The sequence below is a fragment of the Ambystoma mexicanum genome, chromosome 6q (genome assembly GCF_040938575.1).
Source record: "Ambystoma mexicanum isolate Mex_15411 chromosome 6q, UKY_AmexF1_1, whole genome shotgun sequence".
In the NCBI taxonomy this organism is placed as follows: domain Eukaryota; kingdom Metazoa; phylum Chordata; class Amphibia; order Caudata; family Ambystomatidae; genus Ambystoma; species Ambystoma mexicanum.
The window spans coordinates 562006694-562030390 of record NC_090937.1 but is presented as its reverse complement, the minus strand read 5'-3'; positions in this window follow the sequence as shown (position 1 = coordinate 562030390).

Sequence of the window (23697 nt, the reverse complement as noted above, 5' to 3'; positions counted from 1 at the left end):
TCAGGAAGGGAGCAAGCGCTTCAGTGCAGTCCTTGATGAGAGTGGCTGGGCAGGCATCACCTTTACAGTTAGAGGGTTTGATATTCCTCATTATATTAATGAGGTCTTTTTCCTGTATGGATCTGAAGGAGAAGGGTTGGGGGGGGTCCGAGGTTGGTGGAGGGACCGGGATATGCGTATTAGGCAGGGCTTGTTTAGTAGCTAGTATTTTGCTTTGCTTTGGAGACAGCTCAGTTTGGTTTGCATGGCTGTTTGAATTTCGTCGCACCAGGGTTTGTCTTTGGTGAAGTTCTGGGGGGGTGGACGTGGGAGGCTCTAGCTCCCTGAAAGTGACAAAGATTTATTTTGTGCTAGATTGGGCTTCTGAGATTCTGGATTCGAAAGATTTGGCTTTTGCTTGGGTGATTGCTTTTTTGTAAGCCATAGAGCAGGCTTTAAAGATCAACTTATCTTTGTCAGTGTGGGACGTTTGCCACTGCATAAGAGCTGCCTTTTTTTCATTCCGAGTGTGAGCAAGTCCGGGGTGAACCAGGAGTTAGAGTGGGTGGTGGGTTTGGATTTACGAGGTTTAAGCAGGGCAATGGAGTTGATAGCTGCTTTGATGGCAACACAATAGGTTGATGCGAGAGTTTCTGGGTCTGTGGAAAAAGGCGGCCTTGGAGGAAGGGCAGTAGCCTTTCCTTGGTGAGCTGACAGGAGCTTCTTGTGAGGCAGGGTGGTAGGGTTTGGGGTGGCGGAGTTGAGGAGCTGGTGGTAAGGATGCTAAAGGTGATGATATGGTGGTCAGACCATGGGTGGGAGTGTTTCCAGTGATGATGAGTGGGCAGTTGTGCTGAGCGATCCAGTCGAGTGTTCTGCCCTGGGTGTGAGTTGGGCTGAAGATGGTGTTTTGTAGCCTAGTGTTTTTAGGGCAGAGTCAAAGGATTTGGCTGCTGGGTCTTTTCTGTCCAGGAGGCCTAAATTGACGTCCCCAAGGAGAATGGCTTTTGAGTGTTTTTTGAGGTTGTCAGATAGGAGGTGGACAAGGGAGGCTTGGAAGTCTCCTGTTGGGCCTGGAGGGCGATAGACAATATGAACAGCAATGGTACAGTGGGGAGAGAGGTTGATTTGACTTGGAGATAGTCGTTGTTGTTGTGTAGGGATTTTTCTACCTTTCTAATGGTGAGATAGTCTTTGGCGATGATAGTTACACCTCCACCTTTAGTGGGGCGATCTTGTCTGGTGATGGAGTAGCCAGGGGGCAGTGCAAGGGAGAGCGCAGGGCAATCTAGAAAAGGCTTACTACAACTAAGATTCAAATCAAGAGGCCTGGGCCAATGTTAATGGTTCAGAGTCTTTGCAGAGGGTCACACAGTTCAGAGTGGTTTTCGGGTAAGTCTTTGCCAAGAGTTCAAAACAAAGTTGGTCAGAAGAAAAGTTAGTTAAAAGAGTAGAGAAGGACACGCCCTCGGATTGGTGAAAGATTTCAAACACTTTCACCACGGTTGGATGGAACGAACAACCGGTTTTGCACATTACCTTAGTAGATAAAGAATACTGTAGCTGAGGCAGCTGTTCCTGGCAGCTCCTGCAGGCTCAAGGTTCCTGAAGCGACTGTCGGACTGACAAGAAGGAGGAAGACTGGAGGGTCCTGCACTGCCCAGGGAAGAAACCAGCAGCAGAGCAAAGCAACAAATAAAAGGTGCGCTCCTTAAAACCCAAGCAGGGTCCGGTCCTCCTGGCTATCCGGTTCACTGCAGCGATGCACAGCAAATTCGACCAGAGGAGGGAGGCCTTGCATGGCGTTTGGCAAACTGGTTGGTCCCACCAGCTCACTGGAAGAAGATTCCTTGCAGATCTTCTCTGTAGTCAAAGTTCAGGAGATCCGGACTTGCAGCAACGCTTCACCCTGAGGTTCAGCAGTTGCAGTAGTCCTCTTCCTTCAGCGTCTCTTCGGTTCTCTCTATACAGTGGCGACTCTGCCTTCCCAGACCCAGAGACCTGCTTTTTATGCAGTTTTCCCCCATTCAGACAGCCTGACTGACTGTCCCGGCAGGATAGTCACGTAGCCAATCAAAAAAGAGTGTGATTTGGGTCTCCAAGGAGACCCTGTGCAAGGGGCCTCAAACCCCTCCCTCACATCCTGTCCACCCAGACACTCAGGTGCCTAAGGAGGGCTTCTGTGCAGAATCCCGCCAAAGGACGGCAAACAAAGGAACCATAGCTGGTTTGGCGCACAGAGTAAAACACGAGAAAGATCTTTACAAAAAGAAATGGCGAATAAACCTGACCGGAACCAAATAAAATTAAAAGGGGTCCAGCGGATTAAAGTTCGAGGCTACTAACATAGCCTAAAACAGTAACAAGGCTATTTTCATAGTCATTGGTAGGAAAGAAATGGTAGATACCACTGTCACCAGCCAAATCTTAAAGAAAGGGGAACAAAATAATGTTCCATGAGAGACAGACAAAAAGGGATAACTATTAACCCTTTACAGTACTCTATGGAAGATAGTTTGTACTGGGTCTGTGACCTTAAAAAGACTAGTAAAGTCAATGGCAACTTTACATGTTCTGGGAGACAGTCGTCAGTCTCAGAAAATGAACTTTGAAGTGGGAAGTCTGAAAAAGACTACCCTGTGTCACTGCACTAAAGCTGCTGTGTGACACACAGTAAAAAGATGATGCCTATCGAGTAGGTGAGACTCCACAGGCTATGAACACAAAAAATGTAAAACTCACAGCAAAACACATGTAAAAGTGGGAAAAAAAGGCTCACACTCTTACTAGGAGAAAAAAATAAATCCTAGAAATCCAGCAAAGCTGCTGAGGGACTCAGCAGGTAAGGGAAATTAGCTATCCTGGAGAATTCTCCCCAACAGCCAGCTATTTTGGTCAATGTACAGGCCCGGCACACACTCTGCATGGAGCCGTGCACAAGACATTTGTCGACTCGCACAGATCTGCAAGGCCTGCGTGAACTCCACGCAAGACCCAAGAAAGTCCCACGCAATCAGTTCCATAAATCAATGAACGGGGATTTGCATGCAGTTTGGCACCTTGAGTCACCTATTTCCCCGCAAAGAATTCCACGACTCGGGCCCAAAATGTCTACTTATTAACTAGTTGATGGAAACGAAAAGATCGGAACCCTCAAAACACAACTGTGTGAAGAAGGTACATTGAAATAAAGGAACTCCAATCCGAGTTTTACACCATTTTCCTAACACTAAAAAGATAATGGAAAAAATGACTATATATATAACCTATAACAAGAAGAGTGATCCACTTTGCGAAAAATAAATTCCAAGTGGTCCAATGGATGCCTTGCTTTACTTTAGTTGCTACTCATAAATTACTAAAGTGGCTTGCTCTTTTGTTACCGGCGCATACATATCACTATTCCTTCAGAATACCACCGGCCCCCCAATTGTCCCTCCCCGTAGTTTCTCTCACGAATGCAGTTATAAACAATTGGGCTATTTAGGGCTGGCGATTTACTTTATGCCACAGGAAACAACGGCAGCGCCGCTGCGTGTATTTCAGTGTGCTATATGCTTTTCAAATAATGTTCTATTCATTTCATAGAAGCTGGACGTCATTCACCTAGTCAACGTGGTCATAAATTGAGCCAGCTTAGTTTGCCCGGTTCATTAAGCAATCTCCAGCCTTCTGTCATGGTGTTTGTTTTTTTTTCGTTTGTAAAGGCTCACCATTTGTTCAATAGCTGTATGTTGTCCAAACTTGTCGTGCAGATTACACTCGCCCGAGAATATGGATATACACACGATGTAAGCAGCTTTGCGTAAGGTTTTGTCTTACAAATTCAGCAGATAGGCATCGGTTGACACGAGATGTAGCGTCATTAAATTCCTTTGCTTCGCTAGACCCAATTACCCCATGCCGCAGATGGCATTGTTTGAAATGAATGCTGGACTCTTTTTTTTCATTTGATAAATATATGGCATGCACGCCATCTGACAGTGAATTTGGACACCTGCTTCATGGAAGAAGCGCCTCCTCACACAGGCAATGGAAATAAAATAAGGTTCGGCCGCCAATAAAGAATGAATGAAAACGGTTTTAAATGCAAGGCTAGGCAGTGAGCACACGAGTATAGTACACATTAATATTTGATGGTGGGGGGCCAGGCATCACCTGGAGATATTGCTACTGGCCTGATACATCGCAAAATGGCGGTCCTCTTAGTCATACAGCTTCGAAGCAACTGTTAATACGTGTCGTTTTCAGGGCAGTGCCAGACCAAGTAGCATGTTGGTGCCGGAATCATTGTTAATCTTAAAATGTCTCACCCTTGTGCTGCTCTGCTGGGCCTGAATTAAAATACTATATGACGGTCGTTTTTTTTTTTTTTTAAATTAATTTTTTTCTCGAAAGGATAACAATTATATGAAACAGTTACTTACAATTTGTTTTTGGTGGTGTTAACAGATATCGCTAAAGCTAGTGGACATTAATAAAGATTATGCTGACAAAAAAGATGATTTCAAACAGTTTTTCATCAAATTTGTTTTTTTTTTCTTTTTCTGTACCGAGTATGTATGTGCAGCTAGCATTCAGGTTTGAGAACTCCAATTATGTTTAATTGGAAACAATGATGCGATCTTCAGTTTAGGACAATAGTTATTCCAAATATTCTGGATGCCCTTTATATTGGGCAATACAATATTCGAAAACTAAAAAACTAAAGAACATTCCTTGTAAAATAGGGGACACTAACTTTCTGTATATACTTATATATTGTTAAAAAAAATGTGTGTTCTTTTCCCTTGTCGATTCACTGGTATCCATGGGTGGACTGGCGAATAGGGAACTCTGGAGATTTCCCAGTAGGATTCTGCACCCTGGTCCTCTTTTGTGTGGTAACCTATTTTATTTTCACATTTTTTCATAGGAAAAGGATTGCGCTTGCTGAACATGTCTAATATGGTGCCACCTACGTGTTGTAACTGAAGAGAAAGGCCTAGTAGCATTTTCAGGCAGAGCTACTAACAGGAGTGCATTCACAAATCATGGAAATTCCCCTTGGTTCAGAGAAACTTGATCGTCCCCTTCCATCTCCCGTAACTGAACCGGGAGAGAGTTCCACATAGAAGGTGCAAGAGTTGAAAATGCTCTGCCTCCCGCCCATGTTCTGTGAAATCTTGGAACTGTCAGAAATTTCTGAGAGCCAGACCGCAGTGACCTGGATGGTAGGTGAGGGGCCAGTTTAGCCTGCAGATATTTGGTGCGACTGCTCACGGGAAGCCAGTGAAGCTACCGGAGAAGGCCCTGAAAATGAGAGAGGCCCCCAGTGGCAGCTGGGCTGCAGCATTTTGAAGTAGCTGCAACCGCTGGATTCAGAAGGCTGGTTGGTCCAAGTAGATACCGTTATAATAATTTAGGGACCCCAAAATAGATGTGAGGACCGCTTCAGCTTGGGATTCAGAAGGAAGAAAAGGCAGCGTTTTTTAAAGAATGTTTAACTTCAGAAAGCCTGAGTTGCACGCTGACAAGATTTGTAACTCCCAGGAGCCAGATATTTGCTAGGTTTGGGACAAGGTCCCACAGAGTCCAGACAGAAATCATTTATCCAGCCTGCCTGCATTGCAACAGAGCCAGTTACCATAATCTCTGTTTTATCTACTTTTAACTTGAGCCAATTTTTGGCCATCCTGTCCCCTACAGCCGCGAGACAACTTCTAATCTTAGGAGGGTGGTCAGTTTTGGGAGTGTCTAGATAAAAAAGCAGCTGAGTATCATAAGCGTATGTATAGAACTGTACCTTGTGCTCATGAATAAGATCTGTAAGAGGGCTTAGATAAAGATGCAAGAGAAGCAGAGACAGTGAAGACCATTGAAAAGGAGATAAAGAAATGGTTTGGGTGCTCTCCGAAAGGAAGGATGTAAATCAGGCTAGAGGGGATCCACAGACTCCTGTCTGTTTCAGGCATCAAAGCAACATATTATGGTTGATTGTATCTATAGCCAATGAGAAGTCCAGGAGAATCAAAACACTGAACTCTCTGTGGTCCTGGAGTAAGGCAAGATCATCCAAAACATAAACTATCACAGAATCTTTACACACAGTATGGAGAAAGCCTGATTGAAAAGGATGTAAAAGAGCCTGGGATTCCAAGTAGCAAGAAAGTTCAGGGCTAACAATAACTTCCATGACCTTCATGATAGAAGGAAGAAGTGAGATAGGTCGACAATTGGCTGCCAGGCCAGTATCAATCTAATCATATTGCTAGAGTAATAGGAAATGGATATGAGAGTGAAGCCGATAGCTCCACTGCCAAAGCTCTTTGACATCTTAACAGAGCGTTTCAGAAGGGAACTCATACAATGCTACTGCATAATTGCAATTAGAAGGCATCACAGGAGTAAGATGAAACTTCTGGCATGTTACAACACTGCATAGCTGACTAACCTCACACTTCTGAGGATCTACGCACCGAGATGGGAAGTTTAGGAAAAGCTCAAACTGTTACTGAGGCACAAATAATGCACTGATTGTGGAGTCTCCCAGTGCTAATTGATGCATCAGTGATAGGGAGTTGTATGGGGGACCCTTAGCACTGATAGAGCAGTGCAATATTGAGGTGGCATTTATTTCTGAAGAAAATGTATATTGCTGCAATCCTATATTATTAACTAGGTGCTGCAGGAGGAGGTTCACAGCAAGGGTCATTCTGGACTGAGAAAAACATTTTGGATATTGCTTGAGACCTAGAGTATTGGAAAGACACTGATGGTAGCCACTCCCATAGGTGGGTTCCAGTGGCACTGCTATGCAACCTGTAGGAAGCCACTCACTCATCTTGCATGGCTAGGAAGACAATTCCAGCAAAGGCTTGACACCTACAGCACTGAAAAGTCATTGTTGGAAGCCACCTCCATGGGTGGGTTCCAACAGCACTGATATGGAACCTGCAGGAAGGCAATCAATCTATGCATCCAGCTGAGAAGGTAATACCAGAGAATGCGCGAGACCTACATTGCTGAAAAGTCATTGTTGGAACCCACTCCCGCAGGTGGGTTCCAACAGCACTGCTATGGACCCTGCAGGAAGTCAATCAATCTAACTTGCATGACTGAGAAGACAATTCCAGAGAATGCTTGAGATCTACAGCACTGACAGGTTATTACTGGAAGTAACTCCTACAGGTGGGTTCCAGTAGCACTGATATGGACCCTGGAGGAGGCCAAAATCTATCTTGCATGACTGAGAAGATAATTCTACCTTGCATGCTTGGGACCTACAGCACTGAAAAGTCACTACTGGAAACCACTCCTACAGGTGGGTTCCAGAAGCACTGATATGGACCCAGCATGAAGCCACTCACTCTACTTCACATGACAGGAAGGCAATTCCAGAGAATGTTTGGGACCAACAGCACTGAAAAGACATTTGTGTATGCCACTCCTACAGCTACCTTCCAGTAGCACTCATATGGGGCCTGCAGGAAGCCAATCAATCTGCCTTGCATGACTGAGAAGACATTCCAGTGAATGTTGGCATATTCTTCTATATAACATAGACATAGCATATGGAATGAATTGGAATGAATTAGAATAGCACCATTGCATTAACCCCTATGTTGTGTTTATGGTCCTGACATATCCAATTCATTGCCTAAGATCAAACCCTCCAAGACCGAATTCCTACTCCTCAGTAACAACTACAAATACCCAGACAAACAGACCTGGCTATCAACCATGAACTCTGAGGGCTTCACACCCTAGCTCACCTCCTGCACCAAGTCCCTTGGGTTCCACATCAACAAACACCTCTCCTTCAAGACACACATAGCTAAAGAAAACGCAGACAGCTTTGTATCAGCTCTCCCTCCTGTATAATGTCAAGCCCTCCCTCCCTCTAGATAGCTTTAAAACCACTCTTCAAGCACTCGTCCTATCCCACCTGGATGGGGACAATGAACTCCTCAAATGCCTCGCATTATCCCACTTTGTGCCCCTGAGAAGTGTCCTACCTGCGGCCGCATGTCTCATCAAAGGTCCAAGCAGATACGACCACATTACCCTGGCACTGATCGACCCTCACTGGCTCTCACTACATGCACATATCACCTTCAAGTCTTACCGCATCATATATAAGGTAGTCGCCTTGAAGTCACTAAGGTACCTTGTGGAAAAACTCAGCACCTCCGGTGGACAGCGCACCACCAGAAGCCAGGACAGATGCAGACTTGAAATCTGCTGCTGCAAAAAGTAAAGGACCGGAAAACAAGCCTTCTCAGCCTGTGCCCCAATACTAGGAAACCTCTTCCCTGTCGGCATCAGACTCGCCCTCACGCTCCTTAAATTCAGAAGAGAACTCAAGAATCACCTCTTCAAGGAGTCTCTCGTCCTCAACACCTGGGCCTTTATGTTGCCCTTCATGCCACCTTACTCACTAGAAGCCGCTGCCCCTTGGCACCCAGTCACCCAGTACAGCTGTACACCTCCACTGTGCCCCTCTGTAGCCTCCCCCTGCTGTATATCTGTTCTGTTGTTACCTCTGAAAAGAGCTCTGTTATGCATCTGTAATGCTGTATACCTCTGTAAACCGCTCTGAAATGCATCTGTATTGATGTATATCTCTGTAAAGCGCTCCATTTCTTCTCGGAGCTAGGTCTGCGCTCAATAAGTATAATAATAATAATAATAATAATAATAATAATAATAATAATAATAATAATAATAATAATAATAATAATAATGTTGTATTACATAAGAATGACTTTCCATTATTTGGTTATATCACTGTCAAATGAAAATAAACAGAAATATTTGCTTTACATAAATGTAACAAAAAATGTATTTCCAGATATCTTTTGATACATTTCAGTGTACACTACTTTAAAAAGCAACTTAAATATTGTAATGTCCATAATTTGTATGCTCTTATATGTTCTAAGAAACATGGAACTTATTACAATGTGTTCAAGAAATCTATAGAGGTATCTTAGATGCCTATGTGTCAATAGATGTACTTAATATTACACGTCTTTAGAGTTATGTACTACTATTTATGCCATGTTTCCTGTTTATGTAATTTCCTACTTAAGCAAGAAACCCTGATGTGAGGTGGCAGTAATGGGTCAGGTAATGCTCTTGGGATGAGTTACATGCCTGAACGAAGTGATGGCCCCAATGTTAGCCCCGGGACATTGTCATATCCGTTAATGCCCCTGCCCGCAGGAGTTTATTGTAGTATCTTTTTACAGGTTAAGAAGCAGAGTGTTTGCCATTTCTCATGAAATTACTGTTCATAAATCACAAGGGTTGACTTTAGAAGCAGCACTTATTGACATTGGTTATACAGTGTTCACAGAAGGAATGCCATATGTAGCTCTTCCAAAGTGAAAAATATTGAAGGATTATTTTAAATAAACTTTGATGAAAGAAAAGTAACAGCTGACATTTCTTGCATTGAAGAATATAATAGGATACTTTTACTGTATGTTCCTCATTATACCTTTACCCACTAAGCACTTAGCCAGGAAACATAAGGATTCAGTGAAACTACATTCAAATAAAATCATTCCTCTTAAGACTAACAAAGAGCAGAATCTAACAGAGTTGGAGAGTTGCTCAAATATGACATACCCTCATTGCAGATTTAGTAATGAAACAGGAGTTGAATGCTATTCAAATGTAGCTTTGTGTATATTATTACAAATGACCCCATTGCAAAAAGAAGTAGCTTCCACAGCAGGCAAGCAGCTATGTGGGAACTTTCACTTCTTCAAATATGTGTAGAAGAACAACTACACAGTAAACATTTGGCATTGTCAATTCAAAATGTAGAACCTGTTGCAAATGGAAATAAACAATTTTATCAAAATGCAAAGAAAGTCAAGAAGTTGTAATGACTTTCTTTTATTTAATAGTGCAGAAAACTGTCAATGTAGATAGATAAGCAAGAATTAGTTACCAGGGGAATCATATGTGTCCATAAAGTAAGAAGGATTACACTACTCTAGATCTTCCTGAAAGATTTGTATATGTTCCAAAACCTGTTCAGAAAAGTGTAAATTTTATGATCTTCTAACTAGAGCATTCCATGGCTTGCAATGCAGTGACTGTGGTTGTAATTAACAAACCACTCTGCAAAATGTAGTTTTCAATAAGTAGGTATCGAATATGTTTCAAAAATACAGTGTAGGTGGTAGGTAAATTAACACGTCCATAATGAATTTTGTAAGTAGTCAAGTTTCTATTAGAAAGAGTTTTAGATGTGTGCAATTATTTTTCATGAGGGGACATCCATTCACTGTGGACATTTCACAACATAGGTGTGTACAGAAGTAAATTGGCTTATTTGTAATGACTCTACAGTCACACATCAAGCTAGATTGGCAAATGGTTTAATGAATGCTTATTTAGAGGCCGATTCATAGAATTAAATTGGGCTGACATTTTCAGCGCAAGCGTGCGAAAGCGTGCGAATCGCAGTGCCAGTGCGAAAATCGCAGCGAAACCCGCGCACAGCGATTTATGGAAGTCCGTGCGCGGGGAAATTCCAGGATGTGCGCCAAAATTCTGCGTGGCGCATGCTGGCGCACACGTCTCCAAACAGCGTGTGCTAAGCGCACAACGAAATCGCACATAGCGCGGCGCACACAACAAAAGTAGGAGGAACAGGGGGCGTGACACACGGAATGGGGAACAACTCGTGAAAATGTGGGCGTCATGGGGGAAGTATAGGAGGCAAGTGCGCGGAAAGCCCACACGCTCGCCTACAGCACATATTCATGGAATCGAATAGGGCAAACCAGCACACGGGCAAAGACGCGCACAGGCCTAAACATGTCCGACATACGAAGGCAGGCAGTAGCGTCCCTGCGCATGAACAAAATGTGCGCTAACAAAAATCACGTACATACAGCTATGATGAATGTCCCATACTGTGTCCCTCTAGGACAAATGACGTGCAAAGGGGTACGCGACAAACACAGACACCCGCTGTGTGAAAAATAGTGTGTGCGTGTATTTTGGGGGTGCGTGGGAAGTTTCACACGCGATAGGCCTTGGGCGAGTGGGGTACGTGTATAACTGGGGTTCGCGTGGAGATTCATACGTGAAAGGGCCTGTGCGAGTGGGGTACATGTATTTCTGGGGTACGCGTGGAGTTACACACGTGATAGGCCCTATGCGAGTGGGGTACGTGTATTCCTGGGGTTCGGGGAACTCTCACACGCAATTTCAGCAGGGTACGTGTATTTCGGGGTACCGGGAGTCCTACACGTGAATTGGCAGTGTGGGTCCTCCTAGGTGTTCCCTCGACACCCTCGACGGCCCCTGCAGGCAGCCCACACCACAGGGGACTACCCTGCACCCCTGGTCATGTCCCACAGGCAGCCCATCCACCATGGGCATACCCCCAGCCAATCCACATGTCACCTTGCACTGCTGATCACCAAGCATGTCCCCCTGTACCCCCACCGCCCAGCAGAGCAGTGCAGGGCACCTGCCAGCAGGCACCCACACATGTCCCCCTGCACCCCCACCCCCCAGCAGTCAGGGGCACCTGCCAGCAGGCCCCCACACATGTCCCCCTGCACCCCTACCCCCCAGCAGTAAGGGGAACTTGCCAGCAGGCCTCCACACATGTCCCACTCATGTCCCCCAGCACCCCCACCACCCAGCAGTCAGGGGCACCTGCCAGCAGGCCCCCACACATGTCCCCCTGCACCCCCAACCCCCAGCAGTCAGGTGCACCTGCCAGCTGGCCCCCACACATGTCCCGCAGCACCCCCACCCCCCAGCTGTCAGGGGCACCTGCCAGCAGGCCCCCACACATGTCCCACTCATGTCCCCGAACACCCCCACCCCCCAGCAGTACAGGGCACCTGCCAGCAGGCCCTCACACATGTCCCCCAGCACCCCCACCGCCCAGCAGTGAGGGGCACCTGCCAGCAGGCCCCCACTCATGTCCCCCAGCACCCCCACCCGCCAGCAGTGCAGGACACCTGCCAGCAGGCCCCCGCTCATGTCCCACTCATGTCCCCTTGCACCCCCACCCCCCAGCAGTGCAGGGCACCTGCCAGCAGGCCCCAACTCATGTCCCCCAGCACTCCCACCCCCCAGTACTGAGGGGCACCTGCCAGCAGGCCCCCACTCATGTCCCACAGCACCCCCACCCCCCGCAGTGCAGGGCACCTGCCAGCAGGCCCCCACTCATGTCCCACTCATGTCCCCTTGCACCCCCACCCCACAGCAGTGCAGGGCACCTGCCAGCAGGCCCCCACTCATGTCCCCTTGCACCCCCACCCCCAGCAGTGCAGGGCACCTGCCAGCAGGCCCCCACTCATGTCCCCTTGCACCCCCACCCCCCAGCAGTCAGGGGCCCCCCGCCAGCAGGCCCCCACTCATGTCCCCTTGCACCCCCACCCCCCAGCAGTGCAGGGCACCTGCCAGCAGGCCCCCACTCATGTCCCCTTGCACCCCCACCCCCCAGCAGTCAGGGGCCCCTGCCAGCAGGCTCCCACACATGTCCCCCAGCAACCCCACCCCCCAGCAGTCAGGGGCACCTGCCAGCAGGCTCCCACACATGTCCCACACATGTCCCCCTGCACCCCCACCCCCCAGCAGTGCAGGGCACCTGCCAACAGGCCCCCACTCATGTCCCACGCATGTCCCCTTGCACCCCCACCCCCCAGCAGTGCAGGGCGTCTGCCAGCAGGCCCCCACTCATGTCCCCCAGCACCCCCACCACCCAGCAGTGCTGGGCACCTGCCAGCAGGCCCCCACTCATGTCCCCCAGCACCCCCACCCCCCAGCAGTGCAGGGCACCTGCCAGCATGCCCCCACTCATGTCCCCTTGCATCCCACCCCCCAGCAGTGCAGGGGCACCTGCCAGCAGGCCCCTACATATGTCCCCCAGCACCCCCACCCCCCAGAAGTCAGGGGCACCTGCCAGCAGGCCCCCACACATGTCCCACACATGTCCCCCTGTACCCCCACCCCCCAGCAGTGCAGGGCACCTGCAAGCAGGCCCCCACTCATGTCAAACTCATGTCCCCTTGCACCCCCATCCCGCAGCAGTGCAGGGCACCTGCCAGCAGGCCCCCACTCATGTCCCCCAGCACTCCCACCCCCCAGCACTGAGGGACACTTGCCAGCAGGCCCCCACTCATGTCCCACAGCTCCCCCACCCCCCAGCAGTGCAGGGCACCTGCCAGCAGGCCCCCACTCATGTCCCACTCATGTCCCCTTGCACCCCCACACCCCAGCAGTGCAGGGCACCAGCCAGCAGGCCCCCATTCATGTCCCCCAGCACCCCTACCCCCGAGCAGTGCAGGTCACCTGTCAGCAGGCCCCCACTCATGTCCACTTGCACCCCCACCCCCCAGCAGTGCAGGGCACCTGCCAGCAGGCCCCCACTCTTGTCCCCTTGTACCCCCACCCCCCAGCAGTCAGGGGCCCCTGCCAGCCGCCCCCCACACATGTCCCCCAGAACCCCCACCCCCCAGCAGTCAGCGGCACCTGCCAGCAGGCCCCCACACCTGTCCCCCTGCACCCCCACCCCCCAGCAGGGCAGGGCACCTGCCAGCATGCCCCCCACTCATGTCCCACTCATGTCCTCTTGCACCCCCACCCCCAGCAGTGCAGGGCACCTGCCAGCAGGTCCCCACTCATGTCCCCCAGCACCCCCAACCCCCAGCAGTGCAGGGGACCTGCCAGCGGGCCCCCACTCATGTCCCCCAGCACCCCCACCCCCCAGCAGTGCAGGGCACCTGCCAGCAGGCCCCCACTCATGTCCCACTCATGTCCCCTTGCGCCCCCACCCCCAGCAGTGCAGGGCACCTGCCAGCAGGCCCCCACTCATGTCCCCCAGCACCCCCACCCCCCAGCAGTCAGGGGCCCCTGCCAGCAGGCTCCCACACATGTCCCCCAGCACCCCCACCCCCCAGCAGTCAGGGGCACCTGCCAGCAGGCTCCCACACATGTCCCACACATGTCCCCCTGCACCCCCACCCCCCAGCAGTGCAGGACACCTGCCAGCAGGCCCCCACTCATGTCCCACTCATGTCCCCTTGCACCCCCACCCCCCAGCAGTGCAGGGCACCTGCCAGCAGGCCCCCACTCATGTCCCCCAGCACCCCCACCACCCAGCAGTGCAGGGCACCTGCCAGCAGGCCCCCCACTCATGTCCCCCAGCACCCCCACCCCCCAGCAGTGCAGGGCACCTGCCAGCATGCCCCCACTCATGTCCCCTTGCATCCCACCCCCAGCAGTGCAGGGGCACCTGCCAGCAGGCCCCTACACATGTCCCCTTGCACACCCACCCCCCAGCAGTCAGGGGCATCTGCCAGCAGGCCCCTACACATGTTCCCCAGCACCCCCACCCCCCAGCAGTCAGGGGCACCTGCCAGCAGGACCCCACATATGTCCCACACATGTCCCCCTGTACCCCCACCCCCCAGCAGTGCAGGGCACCTGCCAGCAGGCCCCCACTCATGTCCCACTCATGTCCCCTTGCATCCCCACCCCCAGCAGTGCAGGACACATGCCAGCAGGCCCGCACTCATGTCCCCCAGCACGCCCACCCTCCAGCAGTGCAGGGCACCTGCCAGTAGGCCCCCACTCATGTCCCCCAGCACTCCCACGCCCCAGCAATGAGGGGCACCTGCCAGCAGGCCCCCACTCATGTCCCACAGTTCCCCCACCCCCCAGCAGTGCAGGGCACCGGCCAGCAGGCCCCCACTCATGTCCCACTCATGTCCCCTAGCACCCCCACACCCCAGCAGTGCAGGGCACCAGCCAGCAGGCCCCCACTCATGTCCCCCAGCACCCCTACGCCCGAGCAGTGCAGGTCACCTTCCAGCAGGCCCCCACTCATGTCCCCTTGCACCCCCAACCCCCAGCAGTGCAGGGCACCTGCCAGCAGGCCCCCACTCATGTCCCCTTGTACCCCCACCCCCCAGCAGCCAGGGGCCCCTGCCAGCTGCCCCCACACATGTCCCCCAGCACCCCCACCCCCAAGCAGTCAGGGGCACCTGCCAGCAGGCCCCCACACCTGTCCCCCTGCACCCCCACCCCCCAGCAGTGCAGGGCACCTGCCAGCAGGCCCCCACTCATGTCCCCCAGCACCCCCATCCCCCAGCAGTGCAGGGGACCTGCCAGCAGGCCCCCACTCATGTCCCCCAGCACCCCCACCCCCCAGCAATGCAGGGCACCTGCCAGCAGGCCCCCACTCATGTCCCCTTGCATCCCACCCCCCAGCAGTGCAGGGCACCTGCCAGCAGGCCCCCACTCATGTCCCCTTGCACCCCCACCCCTCAGCAGTGAGGGGCACCTGCCAGCAGGCCCTCACACATGTCCCCAAGCACCCCCACCCCCCAGCAGTCACGGGCACCTGCCAGCAGGCCCCCACTCATGTCCCCCAGCACACCCACCCCCCAGCACTGAGGGGCACCTGCCAGCAGGCCCCCACTCATGTCCCACAGCACCCCCACCTCCCAGCAGTGCAGGGCACCTGCCAGCAGGCCCCCACTCATGTCCCACTCATGCCCCCTTGCACCCCCACCCCCCAGCAGTGCAGGGCACCTGCCAGCAGGCCCCCACTCATGTCCCCCAGCACCCCACCCCCCAGCAGTGCAGGGCACCTGCCAGCAGGCTCCCACTCATGTCCCCCAGCACCCCCAAACCCCAGCAGTGCAGGGCACCTGCCAGCAGGCCCCCACACATGTCCCCCAGCACCCCCACCCCCCAGCAGTGCAGGCACCTGCCAGCAGGCCCCCACTCATATCCCCTTGCATCCCACCCTCCAGCAGTGCAGGGCACCTGCCAGCAGGCCCCCACTCATGTCCCCTTGCACCCCCACCCCCCAGCAGTCAGGGGCACCTGCCAGCAGGCCCCCACACATGTCCCCCAGCACCCCACCCCCCAGCAGTCAGGGGCACCTGCCAGCAGGCCCCCACACATGTCCCCCTGCACCCACCCCCCAGCAGTGCAGGGCACCTGCCAGCAGGCCTCCACTCATATCCCACTCATGTCCCCTTGCACCCCCACCCCCCAGCAGTGCAGGATGTTAGGCGGAAACCTGTTCAGTTCCCTCTGGGACCACTGCAAAAGATTTAGGACTACAGGCGTTGGCGGTGAACCCACCTGGTAGCAGCCTGCACCACACAGATTCACTTGGTAGCTGTGGCTGAGCAGTCAGACTTCTCTCAAGAAAAGTTGAGCAGTATGTGGAGTATACAACATAGGGCAATTCTTCACAGCAAGACAAGCAAACACGCAACAAGGCTTAGTGTAAAGATATTAAGGTATTTATTTATAACACAACATCTATGGAAAACACTAAAGCAAATCACGGCAAACAAATCAAACACAATTAATCTACGAAGTAGAAAACGATCAATCCCCCTAGCAAAATATCGACAACTCTAGGTTCTACCGGTACCACTTATTTTCAAACAGAGGTGTATACCTCAACCCAGATGACACTCGAATATTAGTTAGGACGGGAGAGAAAAAGATAGGCAGGTTATGAAATCAACACAGTTCGATCTTAGCGGATAAAATGCAAGGCAGGAAGGCAAGAATCACAATAGATTGTAAAGTTCATGAGCCAGGCCCACTCGGAGAGAGGCAAGGCGCAATGTCCCAAAAAGTCTCTAGTGGAGATTCATTCAAGTCTTTATAGCAAATTGGTATCGGCAGATTGAACCAGTTCAGAACAAAGAATGAGCAAAGCTTGGAGGCGACCCAGCGGAACGGAGAGGATTAAGACACCTCACTCGAACCGAACGAAAGGGAAGCCAGGCGGACACGGTACCTTGTTGTGGAGGGCAGCTCCGGCGGGGGCAGTTGTTCCTGGTGGTGGATGCACGTCGGGTCTTGGCCAAGAGTAGAGATGATCTCGTCGTCGAAGGAAAGTGAAGTCCGGTGCACCACCAGGGAAGAGACCAGCCGCGGAGTGCTCCGTCACAAGGCACCACCTTTTGGTCGCGGTACAGGGGTAGTGGCTATCCGGTTGCCGAGGTGCTCTGCACGGGCAATTCGACCACTGCGTCCTGAGGCGAATAAAAAGCAAAGGGGACTGGTTGTTCCCACCAATCAGGGGAAGAGACTCTCCGGCAGGGAGATCTCCTCTGTCGTCGGGAGGTGGTGAGTCGGCTCAGCAGGGCTCCACCGGAGGTGTCGTCGTTGCAGGTCGGCTCAGCGTTACCCTCGTCGGATTCTTAGGTCCTGTGGCGACTTCTGAAGATCCAGTCCCAAAAGCCCTGCTTTTATGCAGAAGACCCCCATTCATTCAGCCTAGCTGTCAATCAACACATGCTAAGTGGTGAGCGGGAAGGCTCACCACCTGGGCCAATCACTCCAGAGTGCGACCAGAGTTGGCAAGGCAACTCGGTCCAGGGTGCCTAAACCCCCTCCCACACCCCTGTGGTAACCCAGACAGAATGGCACCACTTTGGAGGGTCTCTGTACGGAGCCCGCCAAAAGTGGAAAAAGGGGCTCGACCTTTGGTTTAGGAGTCACAGAGACGAACACAGACGCCATTTTAAAACCGAGTTCTGGCAGAAAATACCACTCGATAAACTTATTTAAGATAAGTAGATCGGTGGTACGTCAGAGATTAATGAGAAAAAGTATCAATCTCCAACAATGGGACGTATCCCATAGGGTTATGTTTGGGGTCGAACATAACAAGTAGTTTCCACTGCCACCAGCCAAAACTCGACGAGGGGGGACGGACAGTGCCCCCTCGAGTAACAGATCCAGGAGTAATCGAATTACCCCTACTAGTACGTCCACAATAATATGGTTGGTACTAGTTCTGTTAGTAAATTTAGGTCTAGTAAAGCCAATGGTGACTTTACAAGCCCGGGGAGACAGTAGTCAGTCCCCGGGTATGGAGTCTATGGTGGGGGACCCGCTAGGGCGTCCCCGTGTTACGACACGTAGGGAGCGGCGTAACACACATAGAAAAACATATGAGACCCTATGGAGTAAAAGACCCCATAGCCCATCGAACACATTGACATTTCAAAGGAATTACACACATACATGTCCAAGAGTGGGAGAAAAGAGTCTCACTCTTGGCAGGATGGAAAAAAACAAACCCCAGAAATCCATCAAAGCTGCTGGGGGACTCACTAGGTTAGGAAATTCAGCCTAAACAGAGAATTCTCCCTAACACTCGCCCCCCCCCCCCCAGACTAAGGGACAGGAGGATTTAATCCACTCCTGGATGAATCTCATACCTCTAGTCGATGACATACATCCTAGAGAGACCATCAGCATTTTGGTGGTGACACCCTGACCTGTGCTCAATGGTGAAATCAAACCCTTGCATTCAGATCGACCATCTCAATAGTTTTGGGTTCTCCCCTTTCATTTGCATTAACCATCTCAAGGGTTGGTGGTCAGTCTGAATAACAAAAGTAGAACCATACAAGTATGGCCTAAACTTCTTCAGAGCCCACACGATAGCAAAGCACTCTCTTTCGATTGTTGCCCACCTTGTTTCAGGATCCTTCAGCTTGCGGCTGATGAAGCAAACGGGGTGCTCCCTACCTTTCCCATCCAGTTGACTGAGTACGCACCTATCCCTACATTGGAAGCGTCTGTCTGCACAATGAAGTGTTGGCGGTAATCAGGAGCTCTGAGTACTGGGGCTTGGCAAAGAGCCTGTTTCAGGTTTTCAAAAGCCTGATTGCACTCCTCGTTCCATTTAACCTTTTTAGGAAATTTGGGCGAGGAGATGACATTCAGTGGAGAAGCTATGGTCCCATAGTTCTCTATGAAATTCCTCTAATACCCAGTGGGGCCTAGGAAGGCTCTCACCTGGGTTTGAATAGTCGGTGTTGTCCAATTTTGCACAGCTTCAATCTTACTGAGCAAAGGCCTTATTTCTCCACCGCCTACCTCATGCCCAAGATAGACTACCTTACTCTGTACAATTTGGCATTTACTTGCCTTTATGGTCAGATTGGCTCGTCCAAGAGCCTGCAAAACATCTCTCAGGTGGATTACATGTTCTTCCCAGGAATTGCTGAACACTGCGATATCATCCAAGTATGCCATGCAGAAGTCCTCCATCCCATTCAGAACCTGGTTTACCATCCATTGAAACGTAGCAGGTGCATTCTTCAGTCCGAAAGGCATTACCTTAAACTGGTATAAGCCAACGGGGGTAGAAAATGCAGTTTTTTCCTTGGCATGGTCTGTCAGGGCTATTTGCCAATAGCCTGACGTCAAGTCAAATGTGCTGAGGAACTTGGCGGCGCCAAGTTTATCCACCAACTCATCTGTTCTTGGCAAAGGGTGGGTATCAGTCGTGGTGACTGCATTAAGAGCTCGATAATCCACGCAGAATCTAAGTTCTTTAGATCCGGCCTTTGGTACTAACACAACTGGGCTAGACCATGGACTAGTAGAGGGCTCTATTACCCCGAGATCAAGCATCTTGCTGACCTCACCTTTGGTGTGGGTTCGTACGTTTTCTGACATGCGGTATCCTCTGTTCTTGACCGGCAGACAGTCACCAGTGAGTATGTCGTGCTGGCCCCAAGGGGTCAAGCCTGGTGAGAGCGAGAACAGCGAGGCAAACTGATTCAACATAGATTTGCATTCTTCTTGTTGCTCGGGTGTCAGATTGGAGGAGAGATTCACTCCTTCAATTTTTTCATCTAAAGGTAAGCCTCTGAGGAGATCCGGAAGAGCTTCAATCTCTTCTTCTTCCTCGGATGATGCTAGAAGCAACGCTCCTACATCAGGTCGTGAGACATACGCTTTAAGTCGGTTGGTGTGAAAGACTGTCGGAGCCTCCTTGGGATTGCCCAAGTCCACCAGATAGTTAACCTCTCCGAGTTTACTCACTACTCGGTAGGGTCCCATCCACTTATCTTGCAAGGCCCTCTGCCTTGTTGGGATCATAACGAGAACGAGCTGGTCTTGAGCGAACTCAACCATGTTAGGCTTTTGATCGTGCCAGTGCTTGACCAATGCTTGTCCAGCTTTCACGTTATCGCTTGCTTCCGTCATCATGTGTGACATTCTCCTCCGGAGACCTATCACGTAGTCAGTCACTCTGACTGGCTTGGGGGGAAGGAGCACTCTCCAACCCCTCCTTAATCAGGGCCAATGGACCTCTGACGGGATGACCATAGAGTAGTTCGAAGGGAGAGTAACCTACTCCCTCCTGAGGGACTTCTCTATAAGCAAAGAGAAGGCATGGCAATAGAAGGTCCCACTTACGCTTAAGGGGTTCCTCTAGAGCACCTATCATGCTCTTCATGGTTCGGTTGAACCGTTCTACCAACCCATTGGTTTGTGGGTGGTAAGCCGTTGAGAACTTGTAAGTTACTCCGCAGGTTTTCCACATGGCTTTCATGTAGTGGGACATAAAGTTTGACCCCCTGTCAGAGATTACTTCCTTAGGAAACCTGACCCTTGTAAAAATACCAAGGAGGGCCTTAGCCACAGCCGTAGCTGTAACAGTCCTCATAGGAATAGCCTCAGGATACCTAGTAGCATGGTCTACTACAACAAGTATAAACCTGTTGCCTGAGGAGGTTGGAGGATCAAGGGGACCAACGATGTCAATCCCTACTCTCTCAAATGGGACTCCCACAACCGGGAGAGGCACTAACGGTGCCACGTTCTTGGATCCAACCTTACCAGGGATCTGGCAGGTGTGGCAGCTCCTGCAGTGTTTTTCTACTTCGGCCCCCATCTTTGGCCAATAGAAGTAGAGCGAGAGCCTTTCCTTAGTCTTCTTGAAACTCAAGTGACCAGCCAAAGGAATCTCGTGGGCTAACTGCAAGAACTGTGGTCTGTTGGGGTACTACAAGTCGTTTGTAGTCTCCAGGTGCAGACTCGGTCGGTTCACTGTAGAAGAGGCCATCTTCCCAGTGCAACCTGTATTTCCCAGGCTCTTGCCCTTCAGCCTGAGCTTCTGCCTGATGGCAAAGACCTTCCAGAGTTGGACATTCTCTCTGTCCCTTACTGAAGTCTGCCCTGCTGGGTCCGCCTTCTGCCAGTAAAGACTGCAGCTCAGGGTGGTCAACAGGATCCAGATCTCCAATGAGTTCCTGGCCTTCCATTAGCTCTTCCTCAGAGTCTAATTCTACCACGCAGGGTTGTACCTCCCTCTCAGCCTCGGCTGGAGGTGGAGTTACGGGTGTGACGTTGGACAACCGCGGGAAGTCCGTGTCGGCTGCACTGGAATGCTGGCGGCTGGTTTCGGGATAGTAGTCTTAGGTTTCCCCTTCGCTTCTGATTTCTTGGAGACAGCGGCCGACAATTCCAGTGGAGCAGGAGTGATTTCTTTCTTCATCATCTCCTGGAGAGTACCGCGCATGGTCCTCTCTCGTGCGGGTCTGGTTAGCTCCTGTAACCGTTTACTAGGAGGTCTGGGAGTATGCGATACAACTCCGAGAGTTTTCGAATCGTTACCCTACAGTACGCGTCCTGGTACCTCACTCTGTATGCTGACAGGTATCTTCACAGTCATGTCGTTACACTGGATGAGAACTGGTAATTGGGGAAGCATCTGCACAGGCCCTCCAGCTAACTTGGTGAGGCGTTTGGGTGCCTTAGCAACATCCTCAGCCTGAAAAAACGATTTATCCACCACAGTTATGCTGGCCCCAGTGTCCCTAATGGCAGGAGTCTCTTGACCATTCATCTGGACACTGTCCTTATAATACTCTTTAGTATTATCGGGGATAGAATTATAGACATCTAAATTCTGTTGTTCCTACAACCCCAGAGATACTAAAGAAACGCTGGCTGAGACTCCAATGGGTTCGTCAGCTAGCAGTAGAAAGTTTCCACTTGCCATTTGGACTTCCTCCTCTGGAGCGAAGGCTAAGGAGACAAGCTGGACCCCTGAAGGTTTACCCTTACATCTGGGATCTCCTTTCACGTGGTCAGTCGAGCCACAAACAAAGCATTTACCGAATGCTTTTTGGAATGGTGGCTTGTTCTGACCTCCTTCCGGTTTAGCACCAGAAGACACACTATTCTGCTGTGGTTTTCCCGGTGGCTTACCCTTCTGGTTTTGTTTGGGGCCCTCTTTGGAATGTGAGTTATTCGAATTCTCTTTTGAGTCTTTTTTAGGCTGTTTTCCCTCATCCTTTTTCTGAGTTGCCCCAGAATCCTTATGAGTAGCCCTGTTGGCAACCCACAAGTCAGCAGCCTTAGCTAGTGCCCTGGAATCCAACTCCTTCGAAACAGCCAAGTGCTGTCTGAGCTCAGGAGAACAGGCATCATAAATAGACTCCAACATAAAAAGATTTCTCATACCCTCATAAGTGTTCCCTTTGTAACCCTTAATCCATCCCTCTAAGTTTTTCAACCCTTCACTCACCCAGGTAGCCCAAGGGGTACCATCATGCTTTTTGAGGGTTCTAAACCTCTTAAGATACTGGGAAGGGGTCTTCCCGAATCTAGCTATCAAAGCTAGTTTCACACTTTCGTAATCCATCTTATCCGCCTCCCCCAACTCGATTACCACATCAGTCGCAACAGGAGGGAGCCTAGAGAACAACCAGGGAAGCAACGCATTCCCGGTGATGTCCTGGAGCCCATAATTGTATTCAAACAGTTTCATCCAATCCAACACATCCAATCTCGGTTCATACATACCCACTAATTCCTTCGGCATCCGGGGTCTTTTGGGACTGGAGTTCCTAGAGGAACCAGAGGAGAGAGACGCATTTTCCATAGACAACTTTTTCATCTCTAACTCGTGATTAAGTTCTATTTCTCTTAGTCTTAACTCAGCTTGCTTCTGCTCAGCCTGGGCATTCATCCGTCTGAACTCGAGCTCTTGGTTTCGTTCAGATTGAGCCAAGAACCGTTTATATTCTAATTCGAGCTTCATTTTTTCAAGTTCAAAATAAGCAGGGTTACTTGTGGGACCTGGTATGGGCCCCGTAGGTACAGCTGGTAAGGCAGGTAGAGGAGCAGGGGAGACAGTTTCGTTAGCCTCTCCGTCCTCATCAGCCTCTTCATCGCTATCATCAGAATTACGATGTAGATCAACACCATCACTGTTATCTACATTTGCTGGAGAAATTGGTTCCTCTGAACCAGTACCCAGACTTTGGTTCGCCAGCAATCTCTCTATTAGTTCTAACTTCTTGCCTCTTACAGAAAGATTCTCTTGCCTACAGAGAGCTCGCAAACTCTCAGTATTTTCACCTGACAAGGATTCTTGACTGTAAGTTTCCATCGTAGACATGCTTGTGAAAGTTGCTTTTTGTGCAAGGTTTTGTGGTTAGTTATCCTACAGTGTCGAAAAGCACTCTAAACTGTATACTCGATACAAATCCCACCGCTGTACACCAGTGTTAGGCGGAAACCTGTGCAGTTCCCTCTGGGACCACTGCAAAAGATTTAGGACTACAGGCGTTTGGCGGTTAACCCACTTGGTAGCAGCCTGCACCACACAGATTCACTTGGTAGCTGTGGCTGAGCAGTCAGACTTCTCTCAAGAAAAGTTGAGCAGTATGTGGAGTATACAAATTAGGGCAATTCTTTACAGCAAGACAAGCAAACACGCAACAAGGCTTAGTGTAAAGATATTAAGGTATTTATTTATAACACAACATCCATGGAAAACTCTAAAGCAAATCACGGCAAACAAATCAAACACAATTAATCTACGAAGTAGAAAACGATCAATCCCCCTAGCAAAATATCGACAACTCTAGGTTCTACCGGTACCACTTATTTTCAGACAGA